The following is a 7500-nucleotide window of genomic DNA, read 5'->3' on the forward strand; positions in this document are numbered from 1 at the left end:
ACCCTAACCCTAACCCCAACCCCAACCCCAACCCCAACCCTAACCCCTACCCCAACCCCAACCCCAACCCACACCCTAACCCTAACCCTACCCCTTACCCTAACCCTAACCCCAACCCCAACCCCAACCCCAACCCCAACCCTTACCCTAACCCTAACCCTTACCCCAACCCCAACCCTAACCCTAACCCTAACCCTTACCCTAACCCTAACCCTTACCCCAACCCATACCCTAACCCTAACCCTAACCCCCGGGTAGACCTGGTGACCGAGGGCCCCGGGGTAGACCCGGTGTCGCGGGCCCCGGGGTAGACCTGGTTTCCCTAACCCTAACCCCAACCCCAACCCCAACCCCAACCCTAACCCTAACCCTAACCCTAACCCCAACCCCAACCCCAACCCTTACCCTAACCCTAACCCTAACCCCGAGGTAGACCTGGTGTCCCAGGGCCCGGGGTAGACCTGGTGTCAGAGGGCCCCGGGGTAGACCTGGTGTCCCAGGGCCCGGGGTAGACCTGGTGTCCCGTTCCCCGGGGTAGACCTGGTGTCCGAGGGCCCAGGGTAGACCTGGTGTCCCAGGGCCCGGGGTAGACCTGGTGTCCCGGGGCCCGGGGTAGACCTGGTGTCCCGGGGCCCGGGGTAGACCTGGTGTCCCAGGGCCCTGGGTAGACCTGGTGTCGCGGGCCCCGGGGTAGACCTGTTGTCCTAGAGCACTGGGTAGACCAGGTGTCGCGGGCCCCGGGGTAGACCTGGTGTCCCGTTCCCCGGGGTAGACCTGGTGTCCCGGGGCCCGGGGTAGACCTGGTGTCCCGGGGCCCGGGGTAGACCTGGTGTCCGAGGGCCCTGGGTAGACCTGGTGTCGCGGGCCCCGGGGTAGACCTGTTGTCCTAGAGCACTGGGTAGACCAGGTGTCGCGGGCCCCGGGGTAGACCTGGTGTCCCGTTCCCCGGGGTAGACCTGGTGTCCGAGGGCCCTGGGTAGACCTGGTGTCGCGGGCCCCGGGGTAGACCTGTTGTCCTAGAGCACGGGGTAGACCAGGTGTCGCGGGCCCCGGGGTAGACCTGGTGTCCCAGGGCCCGGGGTAGACCTGGTGTCCCGTTCCCCGGGGTAGACCTGGTGTCCGAGGGCCCTGGGTAGACCTGGTGTCCCAGGGCCCGGGGTAGACCTGGTGTCCCGGGGCCCGGGGTAGACCTGGTGTCCCGGGGCCCGGGGTAGACCTGGTGTCCCAGGGCCCTGGGTAGACCTGGTGTCGCGGGCCCCGGGGTAGACCTGTTGTCCTAGAGCACTGGGTAGACCAGGTGTCGCGGGCCCCGGGGTAGACCTGGTGTCCCGTTCCCCGGGGTAGACCTGGTGTCCCGGGGCCCGGGGTAGACCTGGTGTCCGAGGGCCCTGGGTAGACCTGGTGTCGCGGGCCCCGGGGTAGACCTGTTGTCCTAGAGCACTGGGTAGACCAGGTGTCGCGGGCCCCGGGGTAGACCTGGTGTCCCGTTCCCCGGGGTAGACCTGGTGTCCGAGGGCCCTGGGTAGACCTGGTGTCGCGGGCCCCGGGGTAGACCTGTTGTCCTAGAGCACGGGGTAGACCAGGTGTCGCGGGCCCCGGGGTAGACCTGGTGTCCCAGGGCCCGGGGTAGACCTGGTGTCCCGTTCCCCGGGGTAGACCTGGCGTCCTGGGACCATGGGTAGACCTGGTGTCCCGGGCGCCGGGGTAGACCTGGTGTCCCAGAGGCCGGGGTAGACCTGGTGTCGCGGGCCCCGGGGTAGACCTGGTGTCCCGGGACCATGGGTAGACCTGGTGTCCCAGGGCCCGGGGTAGACCTGGTGTCCCGTTCCCCGGGGTAGACCTGGTGTCCTGGGACCATGGGTAGACCTGGTGTCCCGGGCCCCGGGGTAGGCCCTGGGACACCAGGTCTACCCCGGGGAACGGGACAGCAGGTCTACCCCGAGTCCCGGGACACCAGGTCTACCCGGCGCTCGAGGACACCGGGTCTACCCCGGGGAACGGGACACCAGGTCTACCCCGGCCCCCGGGACACCAGGTCTACCCCGGCGCCCGGGACACCAGGTCTACCCCGGAGCCTGGGACACCAGGTCTACCCCGGCGCCCGGGACACCAGGTCTACCCCGGCGCCCCGGACACCAGGTCTACCCCGGCCCCCGGGACACCAGGTCTACCCCGGAGACCCGGACACCAGGTCTACCCCGGCGCCCGGGACACCAGGTCTACCCCGGAGCCCGGGACACCAGGTCTACCCCGGCGCCCGGGACACCAGGTCTACCCCGGAGCCCGGGACACCAGGTCTACCCCGGCGCCCGGGACACCAGGTCTACCCCGGAGCCCGGGACACCAGGTCTACCCCGGCGCCCGGGACACCAGGTCTACCCCGGAGACCCGGACACCAGGTCTACCCCGGCCCCCGGGACACCAGGTCTACCCCGGGCTCTAGGACAACAGGTCTACCCCGCTTCTGGCCGGAGACACCAGGTCTACCCCGTCTTGTGCCGCAGACACCAGGTCTACCCCGTCTCGGGCCGGGGACACCAGGTCTACCCCGTCTCTGGCCGCGGACAGCCGGTCTACCCCGTCTCGGTCCGGGGACACCAGGTCTGCTGGCTCTCGGGCCGGGGACACCAGGTCTTCTCCGGATCTGGCGGGACACCAGGTCTACCCCGGTCCCTGGGACACCAGGTCTACCCCGGCGCCCGGGACACCAGGTCTACCCCGGAGCCCGGGACACCAGGTCTACCCCGGCGCCCGGGACACCAGGTCTACCCCGGAGCCCCGGACACCAGGTCTACCCCGGCCCCCGGGACACCAGGTCTACCCCGGAGACCCGGACACCAGGTCTACCCCGGCGCCCGGGACACCAGGTCTACCCCGGCGCCCGGGACACCAGGTCTACCCCGGAGCCCGGGACACCAGGTCTACCCCGGCGCCCGGGACACCAGGTCTACCCCGGCGCCCGGGACACCAGGTCTACCCCGGAGCCCGGGACACCAGGTCTACCCCGGCGCCCGGGACACCAGGTCTACCCCGGAGCCCCGGACACCAGGTCTACCCCGGCCCCCGGGACACCAGGTCTACCCCGGAGACCCGGACACCAGGTCTACCCCGGCGCCCGGGACACCAGGTCTACCCCGGAGCCCGGGACACCAGGTCTACCCCGGCGCCCGGGACACCAGGTCTACCCCGGAGCCCGGGACACCAGGTCTACCCCGGCGCCCGGGACACCAGGTCTACCCCGGAGCCCCGGACACCAGGTCTACCCCGGCCCCCGGGACACCAGGTCTACCCCGGAGACCCGGACACCAGGTCTACCCCGGCGCCCGGGACACCAGGTCTACCCCGGAGCCCGGGACACCAGGTCTACCCCGGCGCCCGGGACACCAGGTCTACCCCGGAGCCCCGGACACCAGGTCTACCCCGGCCCCCGGGACACCAGGTCTACCCCGGAGACCCGGACACCAGGTCTACCCCGGCCCCCGGGACACCAGGTCTACCCCGGAGCCCGGGACACCAGGTCTACCCCGGAGCCCGGGACACCAGGTCTACCCCGGCGCCCGGGACACCAGGTCTACCCCGGAGCCCGGGACACCAGGTCTACCCCGGCGCCCGGGACACCAGGTCTACCCCGGAGACCCGGACACCAGGTCTACCCCGGCCCCCGGGACACCAGGTCTACCCCGGGCTCTAGGACAACAGGTCTACCCCGCTTCTGGCCGGAGACACCAGGTCTACCCCGTCTTGTGCCGCAGACACCAGGTCTACCCCGTCTCGGGCCGGGGACACCAGGTCTACCCCGTCTCTGGCCGCGGACAGCCGGTCTACCCCGTCTCGGTCCGGGGACACCAGGTCTGCTGGCTCTCGGGCCGGGGACACCAGGTCTTCTCCGGATCTGGCGGGACACCAGGTCTACCCCGGTCCCTGGGACACCAGGTCTACCCCGGCGCCCGGGACACCAGGTCTACCCCGGAGCCCGGGACACCAGGTCTACCCCGGCGCCCGGGACACCAGGTCTACCCCGGAGCCCCGGACACCAGGTCTACCCCGGCCCCCGGGACACCAGGTCTACCCCGGAGACCCGGACACCAGGTCTACCCCGGCGCCCGGGACACCAGGTCTACCCCGGCGCCCGGGACACCAGGTCTACCCCGGAGCCCGGGACACCAGGTCTACCCCGGCGCCCGGGACACCAGGTCTACCCCGGCGCCCGGGACACCAGGTCTACCCCGGAGCCCGGGACACCAGGTCTACCCCGGCGCCCGGGACACCAGGTCTACCCCGGAGCCCCGGACACCAGGTCTACCCCGGCCCCCGGGACACCAGGTCTACCCCGGAGACCCGGACACCAGGTCTACCCCGGCGCCCGGGACACCAGGTCTACCCCGGAGCCCGGGACACCAGGTCTACCCCGGCGCCCGGGACACCAGGTCTACCCCGGAGCCCGGGACACCAGGTCTACCCCGGCGCCCGGGACACCAGGTCTACCCCGGAGCCCCGGACACCAGGTCTACCCCGGCCCCCGGGACACCAGGTCTACCCCGGAGACCCGGACACCAGGTCTACCCCGGCGCCCGGGACACCAGGTCTACCCCGGAGCCCGGGACACCAGGTCTACCCCGGCGCCCGGGACACCAGGTCTACCCCGGAGCCCCGGACACCAGGTCTACCCCGGCCCCCGGGACACCAGGTCTACCCCGGAGACCCGGACACCAGGTCTACCCCGGCCCCCGGGACACCAGGTCTACCCCGGAGCCCGGGACACCAGGTCTACCCCGGAGCCCGGGACACCAGGTCTACCCCGGCGCCCGGGACACCAGGTCTACCCCGGAGCCCGGGACACCAGGTCTACCCCGGCGCCCGGGACACCAGGTCTACCCCGGAGACCCGGACACCAGGTCTACCCCGGCCCCCGGGACACCAGGTCTACCCCGGGCTCTAGGACAACAGGTCTACCCCGCTTCTGGCCGGAGACACCAGGTCTACCCCGTCTTGTGCCGCAGACACCAGGTCTACCCCGTCTCGGGCCGGGGACACCAGGTCTACCCCGTCTCTGGCCGCGGACAGCCGGTCTACCCCGTCTCGGTCCGGGGACACCAGGTCTGCTGGCTCTCGGGCCGGGGACACCAGGTCTTCTCCGGATCTGGCGGGACACCAGGTCTACCCCGGTCCCTGGGACACCAGGTCTACCCCGGCGCCCGGGACACCAGGTCTACCCCGGAGCCCGGGACACCAGGTCTACCCCGGCGCCCGGGACACCAGGTCTACCCCGGAGCCCCGGACACCAGGTCTACCCCGGCCCCCGGGACACCAGGTCTACCCCGGAGACCCGGACACCAGGTCTACCCCGGCGCCCGGGACACCAGGTCTACCCCGGCGCCCGGGACACCAGGTCTACCCCGGAGCCCGGGACACCAGGTCTACCCCGGCGCCCGGGACACCAGGTCTACCCCGGCGCCCGGGACACCAGGTCTACCCCGGAGCCCGGGACACCAGGTCTACCCCGGCGCCCGGGACACCAGGTCTACCCCGGAGCCCCGGACACCAGGTCTACCCCGGCCCCCGGGACACCAGGTCTACCCCGGAGACCCGGACACCAGGTCTACCCCGGCGCCCGGGACACCAGGTCTACCCCGGAGCCCGGGACACCAGGTCTACCCCGGCGCCCGGGACACCAGGTCTACCCCGGAGCCCGGGACACCAGGTCTACCCCGGCGCCCGGGACACCAGGTCTACCCCGGAGCCCCGGACACCAGGTCTACCCCGGCCCCCGGGACACCAGGTCTACCCCGGAGACCCGGACACCAGGTCTACCCCGGCGCCCGGGACACCAGGTCTACCCCGGAGCCCGGGACACCAGGTCTACCCCGGCGCCCGGGACACCAGGTCTACCCCGGAGCCCCGGACACCAGGTCTACCCCGGCCCCCGGGACACCAGGTCTACCCCGGAGACCCGGACACCAGGTCTACCCCGGCCCCCGGGACACCAGGTCTACCCCGGAGCCCGGGACACCAGGTCTACCCCGGAGCCCGGGACACCAGGTCTACCCCGGCCCCTGGGACACCAGGTCTACCTCGCGCCGGCGGGACTTAGTCAAATAGCGGCGGGTGCCGGGTAGACCTGTTGTCTCGGCCGGCTGCGGAAGTTCACCAAGGGGTCGCTGTTGTCGGCTGCCTCCGGCTGCCTCATCGTAGACTGCGGCCTGAGGCGGCGCCCCTTCCCGGTCGATCTCCATCGGTCCTCTTGGAGGCCTCGGCGGCTTGGGACTTATCTGCCCGTATTATGGGAGCGAGGTGACGGGCCGCATCCCCGTAGGTTGGCTGAGGCTGTGCCTACGTTTAAGGCGGAGAGGAGCAGCCGCACTCAGATGGCCGGCAAAGGGAAAAAGCCAGTGTTCCGCCTAGCCGGGGCGAGTCTCCTTGTGGCTCGGCTCCGGCTCCCGTCCCTCCCGGGGAAGTTGGCACAGTGAGAGCGAGGCCGAGAGAGAAGGGCTGAGAAAAGACGGACCGGATCCCCCCGAGAGACCGAGAGAGAAGGGCTGCGAGCGGAGGGGCCGGTTCCCCCGGGAGGCCGAGAGATTGAGAGAGAGAGAGAGAGAGAGAGAAGGGGCCGGATTCCCCCCGGGATGCCGAGAGAGAAGGGCTGCCGAGCGGAGGGGCCGGATTCCCCCCGGGATGCCGAGAGAGAAGGGCTGCCGAGCGGAGGGGGCCGGTTTCCCCCGGGATGCCGAGAGAGAAGGGCTGCCAGCGGGGAGGGGCCGGTTTCCCCCCGGGATGCCGAGAGAGAAGGGCTGCCGAGCGGAGGGGCCGGATCTCCCCCCGGGATGCCGAGAGAGAAGGGCTGCCGAGCGGAGGGGCCGGATCTCCCCCCGGGATGCCGAGAGAGAAGGGCTGCCGAGCGGAGGGGCCGGATCTCCCCCCGGGATGCCGAGAGAGAAGGGCTGCCGAGCGGAGGGGCCGGATCTCCCCCCGGGATGCCGAGAGAGAAGGGCTGCCGAGCGGAGGGGCCGGATCTCCCCCCGGGATGCCGAGAGAGAAGGGCTGTGAAAGGCGATTCGAGAGAGCCGCTTGGCGGGCGAGGCGGCGGCGCCTCGTCCCTTTTGTGCCTGGCCTTAAGCCGGGGCCCACTCGGCGGGCACTGTTTCGGGCCGTCCGCCCGCCCGGTGAAGCTGCGGAGCCGGGGTCGGGGCGCCCCGTCCCCGGGCCGCCTCGTTGAAGCCGTCCCCCTTCCTCGGCCTTAAGCCGGGGACCCGCGTTGGCGGGCGGAGTTTTTCGGAGTTGACGGACCCGGCACCCGACAGAGAGAGAGAGAGAGAGAGAGTCCGAGAGCCCCCCGGACCTTTCCCGGGCGAGGCGGCGGCGCCTCGTCCACCTCGGTCGCGGGCGCATCGACCGAGCCCCTTGGGCCGGGCGGGCTGGGTTGCCACGCGGGTCCGCGTTTTTTCTTTTTTTTCCGCGGTTTAGGCGCGCCGGTGCGCGGGCAGAGAGTGGGGGCGCCCGCCC

Source organism: Zonotrichia albicollis, unplaced genomic scaffold (assembly GCF_047830755.1).
Source record: "Zonotrichia albicollis isolate bZonAlb1 unplaced genomic scaffold, bZonAlb1.hap1 Scaffold_135, whole genome shotgun sequence".
Taxonomy (NCBI): Eukaryota; Metazoa; Chordata; class Aves; order Passeriformes; family Passerellidae; genus Zonotrichia; species Zonotrichia albicollis.